The 27,010-nt window shown below is 39.6% G+C and overlaps 1 protein-coding gene across 3 annotated transcripts in view; it reads left to right on the top strand.

Annotated features, from left to right (window-relative positions):
- The window catches only part of LRRC8C (leucine rich repeat containing 8 VRAC subunit C), an 88,269-nt gene that overhangs the window by 26,744 nt on the left and 34,515 nt on the right, over positions 1-27,010 (top strand). For 2 of the 3 annotated variants that reach the window (XM_036348718.1, XM_036348719.1), the window contains exon 2: positions 5,370-5,466. The exons of the other annotated variant lie outside the window; for it this stretch is intronic. The gene's annotated coding sequence lies outside the window, so the exon portion shown is untranslated. The remainder of the gene's footprint in view (positions 1-5,369; positions 5,467-27,010) is intronic. 3 annotated transcript variants of the gene reach the window in all.

The following is a 27,010-nucleotide window of genomic DNA, read 5'->3' on the forward strand; positions in this document are numbered from 1 at the left end:
ATATGCTAAGTGTCCTTCCCACTGTCCAACCAGTCGCTATGACACTCACTGACCACCAGGGGCAGACACTCAATGCAGGAGCGGCTGTGATATGCACAGAGAAATGGCACCACGGACCTGGCACCCACAAAGCAACACTTGGCTTCCCCCAAGTGGGACACAGGCCCTGCCACCACCCCGGAGCAACAGCCCACCAAGTCACAGCCATGCTGCCATGGTGCAAAATGTGGCCCACAGCCCATCCCAGCCCACAAATGGTGGCTTTGGGTGCCGGACAGTGACGTTACGTTTTTGTTGACATTCTGAAGCCAAAATTGTTGACAGAATATGTCTGAAGACCAGCTATTGCCACAATGTTTCTCTGAAGCCAAAAGAAGCTGGCATCATCTACAGAATGTATCTGAAGACCAACTATTGGCACAGTGTACCTCTGAGGCTGAAAGAAAGTGACAATGTCGACAGAATATGTCAGAAGAACAATTTTTGGCACAACGTATCTCTGAAGCCAAAAGAAAGCAACGTTGTCAACAGAACATGTCTGAAGAACTGTCATAGACAAGTAATACCAATACTGGTAGGAACTGCCTTCCTAGCGAAAAATGAGGTAAATGAGGATGCAATTATCGAACACAGTTGTGGTGGAATGACTTACATGTCAATTTTGCCTATCCCTAAATTTCTCTGATGAAAAACCATATGATGGAGAATTTACTCAATGTTGTAGCAAAGGCAGAGTTTGTCCAAATGATATAAGTTTTCCAGAATACCTGGCATATTTTTAAAAAATTAATGATAAACAAAGATTCTGACAGTAAAAATTTCATGGAAAATATTTGTTGTTATATCATGCTATTGTTTTTTATTAATCAATTTATATATTATTTTCATGTACATTTTACTAATTTTCTTTCATCTCTGACACTTCTATCATAGAGAAAGGGCGAACAGTGATATTAAAGTATTTCTTCTAATTAATTTCCTTTCAATGTGCATGAATTCGTGCACCGGGCCACTAGTATATGCATAATATAAGAGCACCTAAATATCTGAAAAAAGCTCTTGGAGAACTTTAAGGGGGAGATCAGAAGCAATTCAGTCACACTACCACTTACATCACTGAATAGATATTCCAGATAAAAAATCAACAAGGAAACAGCGCCTTTAAATGACACATTAGATTAGATAGATTTAACTAATATTTACAGAACATTTCACCCCAAAACAGCAGAATATACATTCTTCTCACATGCACATGGGTCATTCTCAAAGATAGACCACATGTTACAACACAAACTAAGTCTCTAGATATTCAAGTGGATTGAAATCATATCAAGCATCTTCTTGGATCACAATGGCATGCAACTAGAGATCAACTACAATGAAAAAATTCCAAAACATTCAAACACATGGAGGCTAAATAGCATGTTATTAAACAATGAAGGGGTTATCAATGAAATCAAGGAAGAAATAAAAAACTTCCTGGGAACAAATGAAAATGAACACACAACAAATCAAAATCTGTGGGACTAAGTGAAAGCAGTCCTGAGAGAGAAGTTCATAGCACTACAGGCCTAACTCAGTTGAATGGTTGCTTAGGTTTTTACATATATAGATAGTACTGGAAGTCCTAGCCACAGTGATCAGACAAGAAGAAGTGATAAAAGGCATCCAAATTGGAAAGGAGGATGTAAACTGTCATTATTCACAGATGACATAATATTGTACATAGAAAACACTAAAGATTCCCCCAAAACTACTAGGTTTAATAAATGATTTTGGCAATGCAGCAAGATACAAAATTAGCAGCCAAGCCCTAGCCGATTTGGCTCAGTGGATAGAGCGTTAGCCTGCAGACTAAAGGGTCCCAGATTTGATTCCAGTCAAGGTCACATGCCTGGGATGCAGGCTCAATCCCCAGTAGCGGGTGTGCAAGATGCAGCTGATCAATGATTCTCTCTCATCATTGTGTTTCTATCTCTCCCTCTCCCTTCCTCTCTGAAATCAATAAAAATATATTTTAAAAAATTAACACCCAGAAATCGTTGGCATTTTCATACTCCAATAATGAACTCTCAGAAAGAGAAATTTTTAAAAAAATCCTATTTACCATTGTAACAACAACAATAAAAATAAGATACTTAGGAATAAACTTAACCAAGGAGGTAAAAGACCTGTACTCGGGAAACCATGGAATGCTAAAAAAAAAAATAGATAGAAGAAGATATAAACAAGTGGAAGAATATATCCTGTTCATGGATTGGTAGAATCAGCATCATTAAAATGTTCATACTACCCAAAGCAATCTACAGATTCAACTCAATCCCATTAAAATATCAAAGCATATTTCACAGATCTAGAACAAACACTCCAAACGTTTATATGGAACCAAAAAAAGATACCCCACATAGCTGCAGCAATCTTGAGAAAAAAGAACAAAGTTGGAGGGATCACAATACCAGATATCAAGTTATACTACAAAGCCACTATAATCAAAACAGCCTGGTACTGGCACAAGAACAGGCATGTAGATCAAAAGAACAGAACAGAGAACCCAGAAATTGACCCAAGACATTATGTTCAATTAATATTTTTCATTAGAGGCAAGAGCATAGAGTAAAGATAGTTTCTTCAATAAATGGTGTTGGGTTAATTGGAAAGTACATGTAAAAAAAAATGAAACTAGACCACTAATTAACATCATACAGGAGAATAAACTCAAAAATGGATAAAAAACTTAAATGTAAATCATGAAACTATAAAAGTCCTTGAAGAAAATGTAGCCAGCAAAATTTCAGACATCTTATGTAGCAAATTTTCACTGATAAGATGCCTATGCAAGACTAACAATGAAAAAAATAAACAAATGGGACTACATCAAAATAAAAAGCTTCTGCACAGCAAAAGAAATCAAAATGAAAAGGAAACCCACTGTATGGGAGAACATATTTGCCAATGATACATCTGATAAGGGGTTAATTTCCAAAAGATATAAAGTACTCAGACAACTCAACAAAAGAAGATAAGCAACCCAATAAAAAATGGGCAGAGTACCTAAATAACACTTCTCCAAAGTGCACATAGAAATGGCCAAGAGACATCTGAAAAAATGCTCAATGTCACTAATCATCAGAGAAATGCAAATTAAAACAGCAATGCAAATTAGAACACCTCACACCTGCCAGATAGGCTACTATCAATTAAGTCAACAAATGACAATTGCCAGCAAGCATGTGGAAAAAAAGGAACCCTAGTACTCCGTTGGTGGAAATGCAGACTGGTACAGCCACTGTTGTAAAAAGTGTGGAGTTGCCTCAAAAAATTAAAAATGAAACTGCCATTTGACCCAGTGATCCCACTTCTAGTAATATATCTTAAGAATCCTAAAACACCAATCCGAAAGAATATATGCACCTCTATGTTCATAGCAGTGTTATTTATAATAGCTAAGATCTGGAAAAAGCCCGAGTACCCATCAGTAGATGAGTGGATAAAAAACAAGAACACTGTGATACATTTACACAATGGAATACTATGCAGCTGTAAAAAAGAAGGATCTCTTACCCTTTGAGACAGCATGGAGGGACCTGGAGAGTATTATGCTAAGTGAAATAAGCCAGTCACAGAAAGACAAGTATCATATGATCTCACTTTTATGTGGAATCTAAAGAACAAAATAAACTGATCAAAAAAATAGATCCAGAGACAAAGGAGGATACAGCAGACAGAGGGAAGGGGTGAGGGCAGGAAGAGATCAACCAAAGTACTTATATGTATATATGCATAACCTATGGACACAGATAACAGTGAGGCAAAAGCCTGGTGAGGAGATGGACGCGGGGAGGAGGGGCTCAATGGGGGGAAAGGGGAGATCTGTAATACTTTCAACAATAAAGATCAATTTTAAAAAATGTACTATGTTCAGAGATACTAAATGCTCTGGAGAAAACTAAGGCAGGGCAGGAGGACTGAGTGCTGGGTCTGTGGGTGGGGTTGTAATTTTACATCGACTTTGCAGTATTATCCAAACAAGGGCTGGTAAAGGCTTGGACCAGAGTGACAGTGACAGAGATGGTGAAGTGTGGTTGGAATCTGGATAAGTTTCAGCAAGTCCTGAAGAAGGTCAGGGGTTGGGCCACGCAGATAACAACAAGAGGAGAATTCCAGACAAAGGATACTGGAAATGCAAAGCCCTGAGGAAGGAGTGAACCTGTTGTTCAAGAAGTTCCAATGTGGCTGGAGCAAAGCAAGAATGAAGGAGAAGGCTATGCCACTGGTATTGGGGTTGGAGGAGTGCCGAGTATGAAGGGCCTTGTGAGATTTTTGTACAGATTTTGGCTTTTCCTCTAAGTGAGAAATAATTTTGAGCAAAGGAGAAACTCAATAATTTAATACATCATTCTGGCTGCTCAGTTGAGACTTATCTGTATGAGTCAATGGTAGAAGCAGGGAGACCAATTATGAGGCTACTGCAATAATGCATTTGAAAGATGATGATGACATGGACCAGGGTGATAGCAATGGAGATGAGTCAGAAATGATTACCATCTGGATACGTTTTTGATAATTTGTTGCTTTTAAATAAATGTCTATCTAATATTTTCCCAATTCCTCTTAAAAGATAGAGCCTCAAAGTCTAGTAAGGGACCCAAATGATGCTTGTTATAGCAAACGATTACCTTTCTGGCTCTTGAATACTACAAGTTCGGTATCTTTTTTTTTTTAAAGAATGACGGTATTGTTCATTTGTTGCACTTCTGAGTCACCATAACTTCCCACAGTCCTCACTTTCCCATTTTTCTGCACTTGTGTGTTGCTGGTCATTTGCCGTTGAGTTTCTTGACCCCAGTCATCAATGGTCACTACTGCACTGCCATTGCTTAGCACACACCTGTTCTTCTCTTCTTGTGGTCTTTACCTTATTCCATAGCCAGGCGAGTGTCACTGAGGCAGTCAATGAGAGTAAAGGAAAGAATATGATTCTGCTAATGTTATAAAGGAGCCCAAGGTTCCAAAGCAATCAGGCTGAGAACACCTCTTTTCTCATTCTTATCTTCCCTCTTCCAACTCACTGAACAAGGCAAAGAAAGATTTTCCTTTTCAACCTCCATATAAATCTCCTAAGAGGCCTTTTATGCCTTCTTTGCCTAAGCATAATGTAGGTGTCATGAAAAAGTGCAGAGTTGCAAAAGAAATCTAGTGGTTCTTTTCCCCAAAACCAAGTGCACCTAACCCTAAATTCTGGTATTCACAGAAAGGTTTCTGTTATATATGTTTCACAAGTGGGAGAATTCTAGAATAGATATGCACTCATTTTTTCATTCACTCATTCATCAACTATTCAGTATTTTGTTTGTTTGTTTCTGTTCCAGGCACTGTTCTGCATACTGGGAGATAAGAGTGAACAAAACAAAGCCCCCTTTTCTAATGGAATTTACCTTGTAAGGCGGGAGACAGAACAAAACACAAGTAAGCACATGTGTAATATATCAATTAACATAATGCTGTTGAGAAAAGTAACTTGGAGGATGAAAAAGGGAATGCTGGGATGGTGTGCTACTGGTGTTGGCAAGTTAGTATTAATATTGTAAATATGATGATCAGAGAATGTGTCTCTGATAAGACATTTGTGCAGAAAAATACAGGAAGCAAGAGAGTGATCCAATCCCACATCTGGTTGGAAAATGCCCCTTGCTGCTGGAAATCCTTAGGTAGTTTTCTTCTCTCTATATACTTCCTACGTGACTCCATTCTCTCCCGTGGCTTTAACTACTTCCGATACCCTAATCATTCCCAAATGTACATCCTCAGGCCAGATCTTTCAACGCTAGCCTAATACATCCAACTGTTAATGGAGCCCCTCCACCTGGACGGCTGACATCTCGGGTTTAACATGTCTCTGGCAAAACTCCTCCCCACCCCTTCCCCACAGCTGCTCCTCTGTAGCTTCCCCCTCCCTTTAGTAAATGGCAATCCCATCCTTTCTGATTTTCAAAGTCAGAAATGTTGGTGTCATCTCCCTGTCTCAACCCCCCACATCGATCCATCAGGTAGATCATGCGTTCCTTAAATCGGGGAAGACTTGAGAAGGAAGAATTTGGGAAGCTGGGATGAAGAAATTTAGGTAAAATAGAAAGCAGGGCAGTAACAGAAATATCTGCAAGGTGGCCTCTGATGATATGAAGAAAACTGAGGCTGAGGGAACGTGAGCTGGGGAACTCAGGTGGATGTGAAATCACCTCAAAGTCAGATTCCTCTAACAGAGCTGCAACTTCTGAGGTGTCCAATATGTTTGGATATGTCTTCACGTCAAAAATTAGTTGGCAGAACTAAGGCTGTGGCGCCATGGATTGGACAGAGACATTAGGTACCCTTGGGAATTCTCTGGAAACATTGTGGGGCCTGAATGGGAAAGGCAAAATGCAGAGTCATAATTTTTAAAGAGCAGTGAACATTTGAACCATTTTTTAAAAGGAAAACTAATCCTCTCTGTGGGCGCATCTGCAATAAAGCAAAACACTTCACTGAAACACCAGGGAAGGGAGATTCTAATCATTTTCTAGAGACAAGAGGTGGTTAATAATTGTCTTGCCCAAATTAATTGGAACAAGAACAATGAAAAGGAAGTAAGTAGTCACTGTCCTTCTATTTTAATTTGGTGTACATTTCCCAGTATTCAAATTCCCGGTACAGAGGGTTCTTGTTGCTTTGCTGCACTGAGTTCCTAGAAATCACACACTTTTCCCACTAAAGGGTTGGAACTGCGTGGAATTTGGGGATTGCGTTCTCCACCCAAGGGATTAGCACCAGACAAAAGAAATTGGTGTAATCAAGAGTACAGCATAGAGGCCTCCTGTGACTGCGGTAAAATTCTGTTTTTCTAGAAGAGTAAGTCCCATACCAGTAATTCCTTTACAGAGAGAAGCTGAGTCCTTTCTAACCTTTAAAGAAATCTTTCCTCAGACTGGACTTCTCTCCCAGCACCAGATTTTAGGCTAGAGTGTGCAAATCGCAAATATGCCCTGAATTCAGTCCTCAGATAGCGAACTGCCCAAATAGATGTTTTTGCCTATAGATGACAGGGCTAAATTTCCAATAAAGAAGGTTGTTAGAGACGAAAACATTTCTCTCATGAAGTCGAATGAGCTTGTGCATTGGCATCTGACAGACCTGAGTGGGAGTTTTGCTGCGCCATTCACAGGCTTTGCAACCATGGAGAAATTATTTAGTCTCTGCACATTTCCTTCATCATAGAGCCAAGATAATACCTACCTCATGGTTTTAACATGGAAGTTAAAAAGAAAGCTCAACAGATAACATTAATGCTGGGCAATTGAGAGGCACAAAAATATTACAAGTTCATGGTTATACTTTTTCTTTCCCATTTAACATAAATGTTTCTTTCAAAGTTTGTTTCTTATATTTTTATAAATAATTATTTTTTAGTGTGATACCTCAAGTTAGAACTAGAGTGTTTGCCACAATTATCCCTTACATACTTTACAACCCTGTGAAAGAAGCTATACCCTTTTTCCCATTTTAAATATGAGGAAACAGAAGGATTTAGTGACCTGCTCATGGTCACCCAGCATACAAGTGGCAGAGCCAGGATTGAGAATGAGACACTTGGACTTCAGTGCTGTGCCCCCAGCCACTATAATGCTATATTGATATGAATGTCCAGTCTGGTCTTAATTACCAGAGATTATCACCTCCAAAAAAAGTACAGATTGAGCATAGAAAATATAACCTATTCCTTATGTTTGTTTGTTTTTTCTTTTGCCTTTTCTTGTTAATAAAGCCAGAGCTCTAGAATGAGTAGAAGTTCTGTACCATTTGGTGAAAAGTGAGTGGGTGGAAATAATACAAAAGCTGAACATTTAAAATCATTTAAGATCACATGTCACTGAAGAAAGTCTAATTTGATCGCTGCAGACACTTTGCTCTCCCCTGTTTAATAATGTGAGTTAAAGAAAAGAAAGGTACAGGATATTTATTAGTTCAGCTTAATCCTTATTACTATGCTTCTCCTCCCTTGGATATTTTCTTTCTTTAATCCGTTTATGTTTTCTTCCTGTCGCCATGGTAAAGCTCATTCCATGATGTGAGGGACCTTATGCTGAAGAAAGTTTTCTTAAATGTCAAGTCTCACATTTTCATTTCCACATTTTATCTTGGTGTTACTAGGACAACCCAAATAATTTCATTTTTTCTTTGAAGTTGATACCTTTAAAGCTGTTATACCCTCCTGCTGACTCACTCATGTTCTTCTGATTTTTTTTCTCATTTAATTCCAGTAGCTGCTTTCTTTACACAGCTATTTCTATAGTCATAATAGCTGATGTACTGTTGGTGTAGTGTTTACGTATTTGGGGGGATTATAAATCCCACTGAGGATTTAAAAAGTGCTGTGGACCTTCTCACCAGGAAAAATAAAAAAAGCCAGTTTAAGAAATAATGGATAAACATAACAATGGGGAGAGATTGTCTTTTCAATAAACAGTGTTGGGAAAACTGGACAGCCACATGCAAAAGAATGAAACGGGACCACTATCTTACCATACACAAAAATCAACTCAAAATGTGTTAAAGACGAATTTAAGACCTGAAACCATAAAACTCCTAGAAGAAAAACATAAGGTGTCAGATTCTTGACATCAGTCTTGACAATATTTTTTGGATTTGACACCAAATCAAAGGCAACAAGAGCAAAAAGAAATAAGTGGGATTACAGCAAACTAAAAAGCTTCTGTGCAGCAAAGAAGCCATTAACAAGGAGAAAAGGCAACCTATCGAATGGGAAAAATATTCTTAAATAATATATCTGCTAAGGGGTTAATATTCAAAATATATAAAGAACTCATATAACTCAATAGAAAAAAAAAACTAACCTGCTTTAAAAAAAGGCAGAGGACCTACATAGACATTTTTCCAAAGAAGACATACAAATGGCCAACAAGTACATGAAAAGGTGCTCAGCATTGCTAATCAGGGAAATGCAAATCAAAACCACAAGGAAATATCACCTTATACTTGTTAGAATGTTTATTATAAAAAAAAAAAAGAAAGAAAGAAATAGTAAGTGTTGGGAAGGATGTGGAGAAAAGGTTGGTGGGAATGTATGTTGGTGCAGCCACTATAGAAAACAGCATGAAGGTTCCTCAAAAGACAAAAATAAAACTACCATATGATCCAGAAATTCTGCTTTTGAGTATTTATCCAAAGGAAACGAAAACACTAACTTAAAAAGATACCTGCACCCCTTGTTCATTGCAGCATTATTACAATAGCCAAGACATGGAAACAACCTACGTGTTCATCAATAGATAACACAAATGTGATAAATATGTATGCATATTATGTCTATAATTTAGCCATAAAAAGACAGGGATCTTACCATTTGCAACAACATGGATGGACCTTAGGCAACAAGAAAACTTTATGGTAAATGAAGTTAGTGAGACAAAGAAAGATAAGCACTATGTGATCTCACGGGTATGTGGATCCTAAAAATAATTAAAAAAAAACAAAAAACTGAACTCATAGATATAGAGACCAGATTGGTAGTTACCAGAGGCAGGGAGCAGGTATGAAATGGGTAAGGTGGTTAAAAGGTACAAATTTCCATTTATAAGATAAATAAATCCCAGAGATATAATGTACAGCATGGTGACTATAGTTAACTGTACTGTACTGTATTTTTCAAAATTGCTAAGAGAGTGGATTTAAAAGGTTCTCATCATAAGAAAAACAAATTGTAACTGTGTTGTGATGGATGTTAACTAAACTTATTCTGGTAATCATTTCACAATATATACATATATCAAATCATTGTTATTAATATGTACCTAAAACTAATGTAGTATTGTATGTCATTTGAAAAATAAATAATGGATAGAAATATTTAATAAATAGCATCTCTAATAGTACCTCTTTTTAAAAAACATATTTTTATTGACTTCAGAGAGGATGGGAGAGGGAGAGAGAGAGACAGAAACATCAGTGATGAGAAAGAATCATTGATCAGCTGTCTCCTGCATGGCCCCTGCTCACGATCAAGCCCACAATCCGGGCATGTGCTCCAACAAGGAACAAACTGTGACTTCCCGGTTCATAGGTCGACGCTCATCCACTGAGCCACGCAGGCCAGGCTCATAGTACCTCTTATTATCCAAATCTATTTGGTTCTTGAGTTTTGAATATCAAGTTACAACAATTCATATAGCAGGGGATTTATATTAAAAAATATCTATCCCAAACTATTCTGCTTCTAAGTTCAGATTGTAAAAGTTAAGGTAGCTGTTTATTTCCATTTTCATTTTTACTTCATCCCAGGGCAATCTCGTGCTAGGTTTTATATCTCTGACCTTTTGGCAAACTACCTGTAAGGGTTAAATGGCCATGTGGCGTGTATCTTTTTTAATGCTGGTCTGGTTCACACAAACCCTTGGGGTTTGAATCCATACAAAGTGCTGAGGAGCAGAGAGAAGGGATAACACGTTTTGAGTCTCCTTGTTTACAGATCTATTCCCCACATATTCGACTACAGCTTCTTATTTATCTTTTATCCCTAATACTTGACACATAGTAATTGGATAACGAATGGTGAAAGAAGGCGGGAGGAAGGAAAGGGGGAGGACAGGAGGAAAGAAATAAAAGGAAGAAAAAACGATATATCAAAGGGAACAAAGAAGAAAATTTAAAAACAGCCCAAAGGAGACTATCCTCCAGCCAGAGACTGAATATCCTCAGAAGTCCATTCCTAAGCAGGAACTGGAACTTAAGTGTGTTGTCTACGCTGCAGGCTGGACCATGTTTGGGCAGATGCAGGGGAGAGCAGCCGCCTTTGGCCCTCATAGTTGCCACTTGTGTTCAGTCCCAGGAAATTACTGAGCAGCCCCCTCACTGGTATGACTGGCCCACTGAGGTTCTAGAACGATGCTCACTATTTTGTAAATTCAGTGCAAGCGTGGGCTACTCAACCAGAACTTTGGGCATCTTCACACTGCATTAACAAGAGTTGAGGCGTCACGTGGAGGATGACCCAGGAGACCCAGTGGAGTTTGGTCCACGTGTTTTAGAAGACAGTTTAGCAGCAGGGAAAACTGTTTCAGTCTACAGGCTTCTACAAAAAGGTTGCTTGGGGTAGATTTGCATAAATGCCTTAGATAAAGACTTGGTGAGTCTTGGTGGCTTTTTGCCATTTTAGTCTGAGAACATGTAACTTACTGCTCCCTTGGTCTCACGGAATCAGGACCAGCTCAGGCTACCCTGTGTCTCCAGAGACAGAAAACATGAGTTCCACCCTAATTCAAAATAATCAAAAACAAAATATTTATAGTGAGTGATGGAGGGCAAAATGATACATCTCAGAGTGGGGACAAAAAGCCATTACACTGCAGACCTTTCATCCTGCCCGGCCCGGCATGTTCTCCTGGCCCTCGCCTCCAACTGTCCCTAGATAACCATTCTCACCTGTCCTTCATGTTTCCATGCAGCATCACTTCTAACCCCCAGTAGCTCAGGCGCCTTAGAGTACTATCTATCAGAGTATCCTAAACTCCCACTTCCTCACACCTATCCCAATTTTGACTAAATGGTTTTGTGTAATTATTTATTACCTGTTTTCCCAACGTAATGTAAGGTTCATAAGGTCAGTGGTTATGTCTCTCTTACTCACTGTATATCCACATTACTGAGCTTAATGTCTTGCAGATGAAAGCTACTCTAGTACTCAGAGAAAGAATGAATAATGCTTCCAGGCCCTGTAGTAGGCGCTACTAGGGAGATAAAGATTTTCAAAGTCATTCACTGCTTTTATCCTTGGGAAACTCTCCTCCTGGAGTAGCAATATCCAATGGTACTTCTTCATCCCTCTCTCAGCCTCCAGAAGGAGCCCAGGGTGAATTAAGGTCTGATGGTTCTCTCCGTCTCATTCTCCCAAACCCCACTTCTTTCCCACAAGAATCCTGACGCTGACCCTGTTTTAACAAAGGACATTGAGTAGACGTGAACCAACGTGTCTTCCCACCATTTCTATTTCTCTGTTGAATGCAAATGTATTTTGTTTTTAAACAATTTTAATTTATGTTTGTGTAACCATTTTTTAGGCCCCTAAAACATTGGTCTGTTAAGTTTTTAACATGGAAAAAAAAGTTTTTAACATGGGTCATCTGAAAAATAGTATCAACATTAAACAACAACCAAAAGCAAACAAATCCCACAGTTGTTCCATAAACGTTCTCTTTTCCCTTGACCCTACGCCACCCAAAAGATCATCCACTCATTCCGAAATCCCACTTTACTTCTGAACTTCCAACAAAGGTTTTGATATGTTTGGCTTTTAAAAGTAAGTTTCTTTTTGCTTCTTTCTTAGCTTTTTCTACTAAAGCTAATGTTTTAAATAAATTTTTGTGACCTTGCTACACGATTTTTTTTTACTTTTTAGGATTTGTGATTAATACTTAAAACCTCCAATTTAACAACTCTTGAACTAGTTTTGCTCCTTTTAAGCATCCCATATCCACCTTTTCATCCCATTGATGAAGTTACTGGATAAAACCACTTCTGAAACTGTCTTAAGATAACTAGGTGTCACCATGCCAGTTGGTATATTGCTCAGCTTCAGTATCTTGTCTTCTAGGTCTCTCAGCCGCTTTAAATTGGGCAGGGTTCTCAATGTCTTTGAGATAGTTTTCTCAGGGAGACTTTATCTGGTCCCAAGCCATCTTTCTGATTAACAATAGCAACGGCAAGTAAATAGTTTCCAAATACTATACAGTTTGTTTATAAAGATGGTATTGAGTTGGGTCTTATTCCAAACTGCTGACAAAGTATTCAAATGAATAAGTCTGAGCTCTCACACTTACACTATTCTCATGACTTTGTTTTTAATCCATTATTCTTTTATTTGATGGATAAATGTTGAGCACCTATTATGTGCCAAAGACTCTTTGGTGCTGGGAAAACAGTGGAGACTGACATTAATCCAAGAACCACACAGATGAATGGAGAATGGTGTCTGTGACAGGGGCCCGCCATCGAGGGAAGTCCACTGTGCCGTGGCGGCCTCTGGTGCTGGATTTGACCTGGTCAGGGATGGCTTCCATGCGCAGATGGTGTTAGAGCTGAGCTCTGCAGATTGTCTCAGAGTCTGCAAAGCAAGGGGGATTGAAAGAACATTCCAGCTACAGTATTAGCACCACAAGGCCCTGCTACTATTGCTTGTATCTCCTTTTAGTGACCTTTGAGAGCCACGTGTATCACTTGACAATTGCAATCACCTAGTTTCACTGTTTCCTTTGCGATAGTTTTTGTTGTTCTTCTTTGTTGTTGTTTTTAACTAAATAAATTGCTTCAAAAACAGATGTATTTTCCTGAGTGATTCATATAATCCAAGCATTTCTTCTGTTTAGATTTTTGTCAAAGTCTAGGTCTGAGAGGCAAGTGGCCTTTGACCTCTTCTCCTAGAGCAGTGGTTCTCAACCTTCTGTCCCTTTATATACAGTTCCTCATGTTGTGACCCAACTATAAAATTATTTTTGTTGCTACTTCATAACTGTAATGTTGCTACTGTTATGAACCGTAATGTAAATATCTCATATGCAGGATGGTCTTAGGTGACCCCAGTGAAAGGGTCGTTCGACCGCCAAAGGGGTTGCGACCCACAGGTTGAGAACCGCTGTCCTAGAGCCTTGTATGCCTCCCTCAGATTCTAGGCTCTGAGACTCTAGGACTATCGAATATCATCACATTAGATTTTATTTAGCTTTGCTGTGAGAAATAATGTCATACTTGGAAAAGATGGCCATTAAATCAATATGTTAAATTTAGAGCCAAACTCAAAAAAATATTTTTCTTGTAGGCACGCAGTCTTGAATTAAATATTTATTGGTTGGATGGACAGAAACCAAATATTCTAATGCTCAGGTACACTCATGGCAGTTTTAATATTCTGACAGTGAACGTCTGGTAGTTGCTGATTTCCTCCTACAGCGTTGGGTTTTTATTTCTTCCCTGGAGGCTGGAGACCCAAACATCTTCCTTCCATCACTTTACGGAGCACATCCAGGGGGAAAGACAATGAGCTGACTTCCTGAGAACCCTCTTGAAAAGCCCCAAGCAGAATTACTCAGCAGTTAGTTTTTCTGCTATTAGGAATCCTTCTAAGATCCCTGATCTTAAAAAGGAAATTTTGGATGGTAGGTTCCAGGAAAGATGAGTTTAATAATAAAAAGAGCAATAAAAATGATCAGACTATAAATCCATTCGTCTTTTAATCTCTCACTTTAAACACCAATCTCTTGTTTCCTGAGCAATGTTTACTGTTTCCTACTTGTTGTATTTAACGTCTGGAAATTTAAAAATTTTATCCCATTAAAAACAAAAAGCTTAGTGGGAAAGTTTTGATAACAAGTTGCTTTAACTTCCCTGGCACACTTTTGGTTGACTGTTTTTATAAGTACCAGTCTATCTGTATTTGTGAAAAGGTATTTGTAAAACACACCAAGCTTCCTGTTGGAACAAAAAAGACGCCGAAGCCGGTTTGGCTCAGTGGATGGAGCGTCGGCCTGCGGACTGAAAGGTCCCAGGTTCGGTTCCGGTCAAGGGCATGTACCTGGGTTGCGGGCACATCCCCAGTGGGAGGTGTGCAGGAGGCAGCTGATCGATGTTTCTCTCTCATCGATGTTTCTGGCTCTCTGTCTCTCTCCCTTCCTCTCTGTGAAAAATCAATAAAATATATTTAAAAAAAAAAAAAAAAAAGACAACTCCCCCCTCCCCCCCCCCCCCCCCCCCAGAATCATTTGGAATTTAACTCAACAAACTATTGAGCATTTTAGGCTATGGAGTTAGCAATATGAACTAAAAGGTGACCCTTGCCTTTTCAGATTATTGTACACTCCACAGGGTGAAAAATAAACAAAAAACATTAGTTTGAATGTTCTGAAGGGCAGGACTTTTACTGTATTCTCCTCCACCTTTCTCTCCTTGGATCCCTTCATCAGGAAAAAAAAGGCGCCCTCCTCATAGACTCTCCAAACTTGTTTGGTTTGCATCTTCTGGCCTGTACATACATGTATGTTCATGTTATGTCTGCTGCTTACAGCTATTGGACTTTCTTTGCTCCAGGGGAAGAGTGGATTGGAGATAAACCTCAGTCTCTTTTTTTCCTTTGGAAGAAGACATACCAGTAGTCTTCGAAAACAATCATTACAAACTACAGAAAAAAAATTCTAGGCTTCATTTTTTAATGTTGAGACTGATAAAAAGAACTGAAACCTTGTCTAAATCACATTTGAATGATATCAAGAGTCTGAGGGGAAACACTTAGTCTTTTCAAGGATTTGAGATCCTATAGGGGGAGGGGTGGGCAAGTATACACTCTGCCTTTTGGAAAATTGTACCTGATTTAAAGGAGATAGAGACAACATGGAATGAAGAGGTGACCAAGAAGACCAGTAGGATGCAGAGAGAGAGCTGAAGCCATATTTCTCAGAGAAGCTCTAGGTATATTCAGAATAACAGAGATGAGGGAGGGAATGAGTAACATCTGGTGATAATCTTTTCTGGTCCAATTTTTTAAAGACTATTAGATTACACATTAGCCTCATTTCAGAAAAGAAAAAAATTTCTGAATTTAAATTTACTTAAAATATACAGAATAAGCATTAAATAATTATTATTGTCATACTGATGTATAAACGAAGTATTCCAAACCAATATATTATAGACAAGACTTTTATGTTTGGATTTATTTTCTGTCACTTGTTTCTTAACAGTGTAATGTTTTGATAAGAAAGTCCAAAAATTCAGCCATTGGGTACAAGCTGAGACCTAAGAAGTCATTGGTCGAACATCCTGTTTATAACAAATGACAGAACATTGTGCATTAAAATTTCGGTGAACCTTATAAATTATAAATTATTCCTGACTCTTTTCCTCTTCTTCAGCATTCTCTTTGGTAGTGGATGTTCTTTGAATAATCATTACTTATAATGTGAAGCTACATAATAATAGTCACTCTTTTATTTATCATAGTGTCAAAGTTTATAACAAGATCTATACTAATAAAAGTGGTCGGGACACCCTCACACATAACGACCTATCAGCTGGAGCCTGTGTGCGCAGCAGGTGCGGGTGGGAGGGAACTTGCAGTGTTTGGGGCGGGGCCTCCCCTGGCTCTGGCCTACCTCTTTGGGGCAATCCATCAAGGAGGCCTGAATGGGTGGGCAGGGCCTACCTCTTTGGGGTGATGGATCGCAGGCCTCCCGCGCTGTGACAGAGCACAGGCCAGGCTGGGGGAGCCTCCCCACCCCCCCGAGTGCACAAATTTCATGCACTGGGCCACTAGCCCTATATAATAAAAGCCTAATATGCTAAGTGTCTGACTGTTTGACCATTCGACCAGTCACTATGACACACACTGACCACCAGGTGGCAGATGCTCTGACTGGTAGGTTAGCTTGCTGCTGGTGTCCGGCTGATTGGGACTGGGCAAGATGGGCTGGACACGCCCTGGAACCCTCTTATGGTCTCTCCCTGGCCCCGATTGTGCACCGGTGAGGTCCCTCGGCCTGGCCTGCACCCTCTTCGCAATCCAGGACCCCCTGGGGGATGTCAGAGAGCCAGTTTCGGCCCGATCCCCACAGGCCAGGCCGAGGGACCCCCCACCAGAGCACAAATCCATGCACTGGGCCTCTAGTAATAACATAATAGAAGAGTCTGGTCTTTACTACAAAATGCTTAATAGTGTGTGTGTATTTGTTTGTGAGTGTCTGTGTATGTTTAGGTCTAATTTAATTTAGCAAATATTTATTTAAGGTCTATTCAAAGGGATTGTGCCGTATTCTAGAAGATGCAGAGATAAACAAGATATAAACCCTATTCTCAGTGAAATAAAAACAACCACCTCTTAAAGTGCACCATTGGCACAGGAAACAATAACCACATGTACAAAGATCAGTCACAACAATAAAAAATTTAAATTAAAAATCATCAGTTACAAATCATGCTTTTACAGAAATCACTTTAATGCGCATTCTCCCATGAGGATACACGTGAGTGAAGGTAGGCACTTTGTCTGCTTTGTTCATTTTCATTTCCCCAGGATCTAGCACAGTGCCTGACATATCTTATATCCATAATTAGTTAGAGCACTTGCACAAGTAAATGAGGGTAATCTATGCTTGTGAGAGAAAAATCAGCTGCTGATCATATGTAACAAATTGTTAGTGGATTCAAAGGCTTATGAATACGATAAACATAACTGTGGAAACTGTCATGTAAAGCAGAGCCCTTGAGATGGACGGCTTGAAGTAGAGTGATTAAAGGGATTTTTCTTTAAATATGTGCAGAGTATAAGGAGGAAGAGTTATAACATCTTCTGTTATGAGAGAGAATAAGAATTGCTAGGGAAGAGTCATGTGGCTCCTGACCACCACTACCCTTAGGAAAACAAGCTCAATTGGAATATTTTCCAAATAATGTGATGGGGCCATTAATTTAATGTATGACATCATCGAAATATCGAAGGGGATGATAATACAGAAGTATATTGGGTTGCAAGTTCAACCTGCCTCTTACTATTCCTTTTGAGTCTGAAGTTCTCATTTATGGGACTATAAGAGCACGATAGCTTAAGAATCATTTAAATGTATTCATAAAATTTTATTTAAAAATATATATTGTCAAATAGGAGCATGAAAAGAGAAATTGAGTATGGGAGATATTCTATTTAAACTCTTTGTTTCTTAGTATATGATAGATTCATTACATCCGAATCAGCATGATGTAGTATTAACTAAGAACAGTAGAGTGAGGAGTAAGATTTGGTTAGAAGTCAGGACTCACCATTAGCTGTGGCCCTTGGGCAAGTCACCTAATCTCTCTTGACTCAAGCTTTTCACTCCTAAAATGAGAGTTATGGACTAGATGACCTCTGAAGTGCCTTTCGGGTTTTATAATTTTATAACCCACTTGTAATTTTTAAATTAAATATATTTCTATAGAGCCATATAATTACGGTCTTCTTCAGTGGATTTTTCTAGAAATAGTTTGTTTCATGTACCACAGCTGCAGAGTAAAATACAATCTAGAGTCATGCTCTCCCAAGAGAGAAAGATATCATTTTTTATGAAATTGGAAAACTTGGCTTTTTCTCCTGATTTTTATTTACATCTGTGCAAGCTAAAGGAAAAGCAGTTGTTTCATAATTGAGCATATCCTGATGACTTTATTTTGATTTATGGAGCCTTTGGGTACAACTGAGAAGAACCATAAATGAATCGTGGCGTTTCTGGCCTGTTCCTTTTTTGCATTCTTTGTCCTACTGGCCTCAAATGTGCAAATGTCCTGGCCCTGTGCTGCAGGATTGTCCTCCCCTGACATTACTCAGACACACACTTGGCCTTTCCAATTATTATTTCTAAAATGAAAGGCAATTACACCACTTTTCTTAATTATAGTTACTACATCTTCACTAATTTATTCAGCAAATATTGAGTGCCTACCATATGCCAAGTGGTATTTTCTAGGTAGTTGGGATACATCACTCTACAAAACAAAACTGGCAAAGTCCCTGCCTTCATGAAACTTATATTCTTGTTGGAGGAGACAGACAATATATTAAGGAACATATAATAAGTATTTGTTGACAGGTTGGATTGGGGGTGTAAGAGACAGAGCAGAGCCAGGGATGACTCCAAGACATATGGCCTCAGCAGCTGGAAAGAGGAGTTGCCATCAACTATGACAGGAAAGTTCCGAGAGAAGAGCTTTGGTGGGCATACAGGAGGTAGGGAGAAGGGAATGGAGCTAGAGTTGGTTTGGAACATAATGAATTTCATGTGTCTAGTGGCTCTCCAGATGGAGATGTCAAGTAGGCAGCTGGTTCCATGAGTCAATACTGGTATAAATTTGTGTTTAGTACAGATGCTAATTAAAGCATTGTGACTAGATGTATCTCCAGGAGAATGAGTGAGTTAGGGAAAAGAAAAGCCCTAAGACTAAGCACTGAGCACTCCCGAGACAGACCAGGGAGAAGAGAAGGGAACAGCAAAGAAGTTAAGAAGTTAAGCAGGAACAGCCAAGGAAGCAGGAGGAAAATTTAATGGCTGATGTCCTGCAAGTCACGTAAAGAATGGTCATGCCCTAGCCAATTTGGCTCAGTAGATAGAGCATCGGCCTAGAGACCGAAGGGGCCCAGGTTTGATTCCGGTCAAGGGCTCATACCTTGGTTGGAGGCTCCTCCCTGGCCCAGGCCCTGGTTGGGGCTCGTGTAGGAGGCAACCAATTTGATGTGTTTTTCTCACGTTGATGTTTTTGTCTTTCCCTCTCTCTTCCACTCTCCCTAAAAATCAATAGAAAAATACTTCGGGTGAGGATTAACTAAAAATTTTTTTTTAAAAAAAGAAAAATATGGTCATATTGTGCCAGTGCTGCTGATAGAGCAGGTAGGCGAGGGCTAAGAATTGACTGTTAGATTTAGCATCATAGGTGAATAATATATGTAGTGGGGGAGGGGGGAGGTTCTGTAGAATTCATATTTTACATGCTCAGGAATTATTGAATTGTTTAATTTCACTTTTAAGGAGCCACTCACCATGTTACTGATATGATAGAATGGGCCCTTGTTTCCTTGAACCGTGTATAATTGTACTGTCTAAAGATGATTCCAGAAAAAAATCTGGAACAAAGCATGAGTTAGCTGTATCCACCTGATAGCCATAGAGGAACAATGTTAACAGTCAAGTTTGAATTAAAGTAGAATAAGTTTGATATTCTTCAAGACATGGGTTAAAAGAGTAGAATTTGTTCTGTGTTATTAATTCTGGAAAATATAATACTAAAATTCTCCTGAGAGGAATGAAGATAATTTCAGGAAGAGTCAAATAAATGAAAGCAATAAAAAACTCTGGATTTGCAACCACTTTACCAATATTCATTAACAAAGAATTATATGCCATGATAAATTTGAGAGGTAAAGGTTTTTGGCTAATGAAGCCTTTAAGATTACTTTTGATAATAAATGTTTTTAATAAAGGAAGTGCACATTGATTTCTGCAATAGGACACAGAGCAGAAAAATTTAAAACTTTATATATATTTTAATTTAAAAATACCAGAATATCTTGATTGAAGTTGAAATGCCATATTTCCAAAGACATTACTTAATTAGACAAACTAAAATCTTACATAACAAGTTGGAGATTGGAGTTTAAAAAATATATAAAGATATCATTTGCATTTCTACTAGTAAAACAAACAAAAAATTTAGTAAAATAAAATTATGCTGATTGAGCTTCTGGGGGAAAAAACTATTTTATCCCAGCAGTTTATTCAGAAATGACTGCTACAGCTTAAGATGTTAGTTCTTGAAATGGTTCACAAATCACATGGAAACTATAATAATAATGAAAGAAATCAAGTGTGGTTGTCACTGTAATGTATGACTTTCAGAGGTGCTGAAATTTGTGTAAGAAGAATACTAAACAGTTTTTAGTTAAGAAAGCAAAAGGTCTATCATCCTCTTTTCAGTTTTGGAGTTTTTTATTCAACACTCTCCCCTTTTGTTGCATTAAAACTTATTCCAAAGATTACTGCTGTGCTAGATATTGATTTTGAGCCTTGTGATATGTTAAAACAATAAAGTCTGTATGTACTTACATCTGTGTGTATATTATACATCTAACTACATTTATATGTAGTATTTATGTACATACATATATGAGCATGTACATACAAGGTGCACATAAACACACACACACACACACACACACAAGAGGTTATGTACATTGAGTTCAGTGATAACACTAAAAGGCTATGTCATTTTGACCAGCTGTTTCTCTAACAAGTCTTGTAATCCATCTTAACTAGGCTGTGCCAATATTAGGAAGCAGTAGATAACCCTTAAGTTTCTTAGATTCTTCGTCTATTTTCCATGTTAGGAGAATAATGCCTGTGAAGACAATTCAGACAAAGCCTTGGGGCACCTCACCTGTAATGACTACCCAGGATTTTTTCAAGGAGAGCCATAGATAAAGGAACATGAGCCTCTACCTTAGTGGTTCTCAAAGTGTGGTTCATGGAACCCTGGTAGCCTAAACCTTTTTAAGGGGTCCACAAGGTCAAAATTATTATTTTTTAATTCTCATCTGAGGATATGTTTTATTGATTTTTAGAGAGAGAGGAAGGGAGAGAAAGAAACATTGATGTAAGAAAGAAACATTGATTGGTTCTTCCCCCTCAACCTAGGTATGTGCCCTGACTGGGAATCAAACCCACAACTCTTTGGGGTATGGGATGATGTTCTAACCAACTGAACCACGCAGGCGGGGCCCAAATTATTTTTTAATGCTAAGATGTTTTTTGCCTTTTTCACTGGTGGTACAAAAGTGGTGGTGGGTGAGGTGTCTTAGCATGGATCAAAATAGAGGCACCAGACTGTACTATAGAGACTATATTCTTCATTTGCACACACTGCTTTAAAAAAAATGGCCAGTTTTATGTAATGTCCTCATTGAAGCAGTAAAATTACGATTTTAATAACTCTCAACCCTTAGCTGCATATTGTATTAATACATTGTGGTGAGGGTAAAGAACATATAAAATAAGTATAATGGGTGTCTCAAGAGGAAGTCCTTACTTGAGTTGAAAGTTGAATTAGCTCCTTTATCATATTACACCATTTTTACTTGAATGAAACAAATGATTATTCAGACTTCAGTATGTGGAAGACATTTTTTTCAAAATGAACAAAATGACACTTTAAAAAGAACAACTGATATATCAGTTATACGTGCTGCCAGAAATGAAATTCAGACTTGCAAATGATAATTAAAATTTTGGAAATCTTGTACTCACCACTATGAGTTTGACAGCTTTGCATTACTTAAAAGCGTTTCTGATGAAAGTAGTGGTGATATTAATGAATATGATTTTTTTTAATCCTCACCCAATGATATTTTTTCCATTGATTTTTTTTTTTTAAAGAGAGAGTGGAGGGGATGTAGGAAGGGAAAAGAGAGACAAACATCAATGTGAGAGAGACACATCAATTGGTTCCCTCTCACACGCTCCCCTACCAGGAACAGGGATCAAACCTGCGCGCGAGGGAAGGGGGTGGCGCCTGAGGACGCGGCTGTCTTTTTGGAATCACAAGCTCCCCACGGCTCTGAACTCCGGTTCCGGGAAGTCTCTGGGGACCCAGGACTCATACGGGGAGAGGCTGGTCTGTCCGGCAGCGGGCGAACTTGAGGGCGGCTTTCCCTCAGAGGTGCTTGCAGCCGTTACCGGGACACTGAGACGCGCGACTCCGGGCGGAGAATCGGCCATAGCTGCTTTCTCCGCCCTTTGATTCCTGAGAACCCGCCCCACCCAGGCTGCGGCAGAGGCTTTTGCATGTGAATGTACTTAACTGCAGCCTAGCCAGGCAGACCCGGAACTTCCAAGAGAAGGCCCAAGGCCCCGCAGCGGCTTGCATTGCTTCACAGCTGAGCCTCTTCGTGGCTCCTGCTGTGTGGTCTCAGGCAGAGGCTGAATTAGCACCTCCTTAGATCCAGGAGCCACTGTACCCAGTGGTCAGAGGGGGACCATCCAGACTGCAACTCCTCAGATCCATAAGGGACACACTCAGGGAGCAGACTCAGTGAGCACCAAAGCCCCACTGAAGCAAGTCTTGCCCCAGAAGGGTGTCTTCAGCACAGAAGTTCTCCTACTTTAGACACAGCTGATTCTCACAGCCAATTGGCCTGGAGGTCAATTCCTCCCAGTGATTCTACAACAACCAAGGCACCGAGAGTGCACCAAGAGTGTCCACCCCAGGTAACTGGGGAGGCTGAGCTACTGGGCCCTACAGGACACCTGGCGCACAGGGCCACTCTATCAACACAGGGAAGCTGCCAAAATGCGGAGACAAAGAAACAGGTCACAAATGGCAGAAATGGAGGAAAGCAAACGATTGGATATAGAGTTCAAGGCCACGTTTATAAGGTTTTTCAAGAATTTTATGGAAACCGCCGATAAATTTAATGAATCCCTCAATAAGTATAGTGAGACTATGGAGGACATGAAAAAGGACCAACTAGAAATTAAGCATACACTGACTGAAATAAAGAATAATTTACAGAGATCCAGCAGTAGACAAGAGGATCCCAAGAATCAAGTCAAAGATTTGAAATACAAAGAAACAAAAAATACCCAACCGAAAAAGAAAAAAGAAAAGAGATTCCAAGAATATGAAGATAGTGTAAGGAACCTCTGGGACAACTTCAAGCGTACCAACATCAGAATTATAGGGGTACCAGAAGGAGAGAGAGGGCAAGATATTGAAAACCTTTTTGAAGAAATAATGACAGAAAACTTCCCCTACCTGGTGAAAGAAATGGACTTACAAGTCCAGGAAGCGCAGAGAACCCCAAACAAAAGGAATCCAAGGAGGACCACACCAAGACACATCATAATTAAAATGCCAAGAGCAAAAGATAAAGAGAGAATCTTAAAAGCAGCAAGAGAAAGACAGTCAGTTACCTACAAGGGCATACCCATACGACTGTCAGCTGATTTCTCAACAGAAACCATGCAGGCCAGAAGAGACTGGCAAGAAATATTCAAAGTGATGAATAGCAAGAACCTGCGACCAAGATTACTTTATCCAGCAAAGCTATCATTCAGAATAGAAGGTCAGATAAAGAGCTTCACGGATAAGAAAAAGCTAAAGGAGTTCATCACCACCAAACCAGCATTATCTGAAATGCTGAAAGGTATTCTTTAAGAAGGGGAAGAAGAAAAAGGAACTCTTACCATTTGCCACAGCATGGATGGAACTGGAGAGCGGATAAATACCACATGATCTCACTCATTTGTGGAATATAATGAACAACATAAGCTGATGAACAAGGACTGATCCAGAGACGGAGAGGCATTGATTGGACTGTCGGGACTTGGAGGGAAGGTAGGGGAGGGTGGGGGTAAGGGGGAAAGATCAACCAAAGGACTTATATGCAAGCATATAGGCCTAATCAATGGACATGGACAACGGGGGGGTGAGGGTATGAGCGGGGGTGGGGGGGGTGGGTGGGGGGTAGAGGGTAACGTGGGGACAAGGACACATATGTAATGTCTTAATCAATAAAAAATATATTTAAAAAAAATTAATATCCACAATTATATGAAAAGGCTAGGAAGGTACTTCTCCCTTTTCCAAACACGTATCTGGTTCATAAATTTTAATCAAGAAACATATTTCAACAGATTGAATGCAGAAGCAGATATGAGGACCCAGTTATCTTCTATTAAGCCAGATGTTAAAGAGATTCACAAAAATGTAAAACAAGCCCTAACCGGTTTGGCTCAGTGGATAGAGCGTTGGCCTGCGGACTGAACGGTCCTGGGTTCGATTCCGGTCAAGGGCATGTACCTTGGTTGTGGGTACATCCCCAGTGGGTGTGTGCAGGAGGCAGCTGATCGATGTTTCTCTCTCATCGGTGTTTCTGATTCTCTATCTCTCTTCCTTCCTCTCTGTAAAAATCAATAAAATATATATATATTTTAAAAAATGTAAGACAATGCCATTCTTATTTTTTGTTTTATAGAATATAATTATTTTTATAGCATATTTTATGTTACCATGAAATGGGCTTATTATTTTAAATGAGTTAATACATATTTTTTAATTTCTTGGTTTTAACTTCTAATATGGTAAATGTTGATAAGCACAGCCCACATTTTAAAAAATGTTCTTTGAGCACCCCATCTATTTTAGAATGTGAAGGAGTCTTGAGATCAAAAAGTTTTGGGGTTTTTTTGTTTTGTTTTGTTTTTGTTATTTCTCACCCAAGGATATTTTTTCCATTGATTTTTAAAAGAGTGGAAGAGAGGGATGGAGGGGGAAAGTGAGAGAAACATCATCGATTGATTGCCTCCTGCAAAAGTCCCAACCAGGCTGGGTACTGAACCTGAAACCCAGGTACATGCCCTTGACCAGGAATTGAACCTGTGACCCTTGGTGTGATAGCCGACACTCTTACCACCAGCCAGGACAAGATTAAAAAGTTTGAGAACCAGTTCTTTACATAGGTGCATTTTATTCCTGAAATTGCTCCCCACTTCAAAGAGCAAGCCCAAATCCTTCCAAGGTGTTCAGCAACCTATCATGAAGGACACAACCATCAAATCTATCAAAGAAGGTGGACTAGAGCACAGGTACTGAACTTGTCACTGCAGCAGAGTAGGGCACCCCAGATCTGATTTGGACAAGCGTTGCTCCATGAACAAGCATCCGAATTCACTCATTTATTTACTCAACAGATAGTGTTAAGGGCTTCTTGTTCGCAGACGTTGCAGTGAGTGATGGGGATGTGAAATAGAAGAAGATGATAGCTTCTGAAGCAAGCTTAGAAATTAAGATGAGTTGGTGTCTGTGACTACTGCTGGAACAACCATGACTTGAAAACATTCGCGGCAGTGAGATTGCAATGATTCATTGAGAAAAGAGGTCATGAAGTGTCAGAAAAATTAAACTTTGAGCTAGTTTGGAATTTTAATGGCACTAAGAATACACATTTATTTAGCTTGCGTGGCTTACGTACAACATGGTTTTGATAATGAATGTGTGTAACATAGGTTCTACCTTCAAATAGCTTGCAACCTAGTGTTAGTAACAAAATGGAGTTAAGAAAGTTGTGTTTTGGTAATATAAGGAAGTCATATCAAATGCTGCACAGATGCCAAGTAGATAGGTCATAGGTGAGAGCTGCACCAAGCAGTTGAATTTTCAACACTATATTAAGAAACAAATCCAAGAGGAAGACATATTACTGCTTAAGAAAAGGTCAGATAAAGCAGCAAGACAGAATGGATAACATTATAATGGTTTCCAAAGATAACCACCAGTAAATTCAAAGAACAGTGGCTTTTCTTTGCACTGTTTATTGTACAGCCTTTAATTCGGCATTAGGGAAAAGAGATCCAGGAAACAGAAGGCTTGGGAGAATAAGCACTAAATGTAGCCTTTCCCCTGTCTTAATTAGACTCTTTAATAACCAGGATAAATGTAGTAGTGAGCTAGATTATTGGATCCAACGATGGCAAAATGGTGAGAAATTTCCTTTTAGTCCTCCTTGGCCACTCTTTCTCATTGCCATAAGGTAAGGAAAGAATATTCCTTCTCACAGTAGCAGGGTGAGTAGTTTTAAGTCCTGGATCTTAATAAAAGCAGTGGGGGGAGAAAACCAAGATGGCGGCATAGGTAAACACCGGAGATTGCTGCCTCGCACAGCCACTTCAAAAATACAACTAAAAGACGGAACGAACATCATCCAGAACCACAGGAAGGCTGGCTGAGTGGAAATTCTACAACTAGAAGGAAAGAGAATAGCATACTGAGACTCAGAGGAGGTGCAGTGCGGAAGTAAAATACAAAGGTGCAGAGGTGCATGCGGAGAGGGCTGGCAGCTGAGGTCACGATTGCCTGTTTCATCGGGAGAAAGTTGAGGGCTCTGAGCTCCAGTTCCGGGCGAGTCTCTGAGGACCCAGACTCATACGGGAGAACTGGGACTGTCTGGCATCGGTCGGAATTAGAGGGCAGCTTTCTCTCGGAGGCACACACAGCGATTGCCAGGGCCTCTGAGGACAGGACTGAGAGCACCCATACTGCTCACTCCGCCCACCCAGTTGATCCCCTGGGGCTCCGCCCCACCCAAGCAGTGCAAGGAGGCCTTTGCATATGAAAGGCCCGGCCCTTAGTAATCTGAAAATTACTAAACAAACTGCAGCTGCCCAAGGCCCCCAGGGCAACTTGCATTGCTTTACAGCTGGCTTCTGCAGGGTAGCCTCAGGCAGAGGCTAGATTAGCACCTCCTTAGATCCAAGAGCCAGTGTACCCAGTGGTCAGAGTGGGACCATCCAATTATAACTCTGCAGATCCATAAGGGACACACTCAGGGGGCAGACTCAGTGAGCACCAAAGCCCCACTGAAGCAAGTCTTGCCCCAGAAGGGTGTCTTCAGCACAGAAGT

This window comes from Myotis myotis, unplaced genomic scaffold, assembly GCF_014108235.1.
Source record: "Myotis myotis isolate mMyoMyo1 unplaced genomic scaffold, mMyoMyo1.p scaffold_m19_p_2, whole genome shotgun sequence".
Taxonomy (NCBI): Eukaryota; Metazoa; Chordata; class Mammalia; order Chiroptera; family Vespertilionidae; genus Myotis; species Myotis myotis.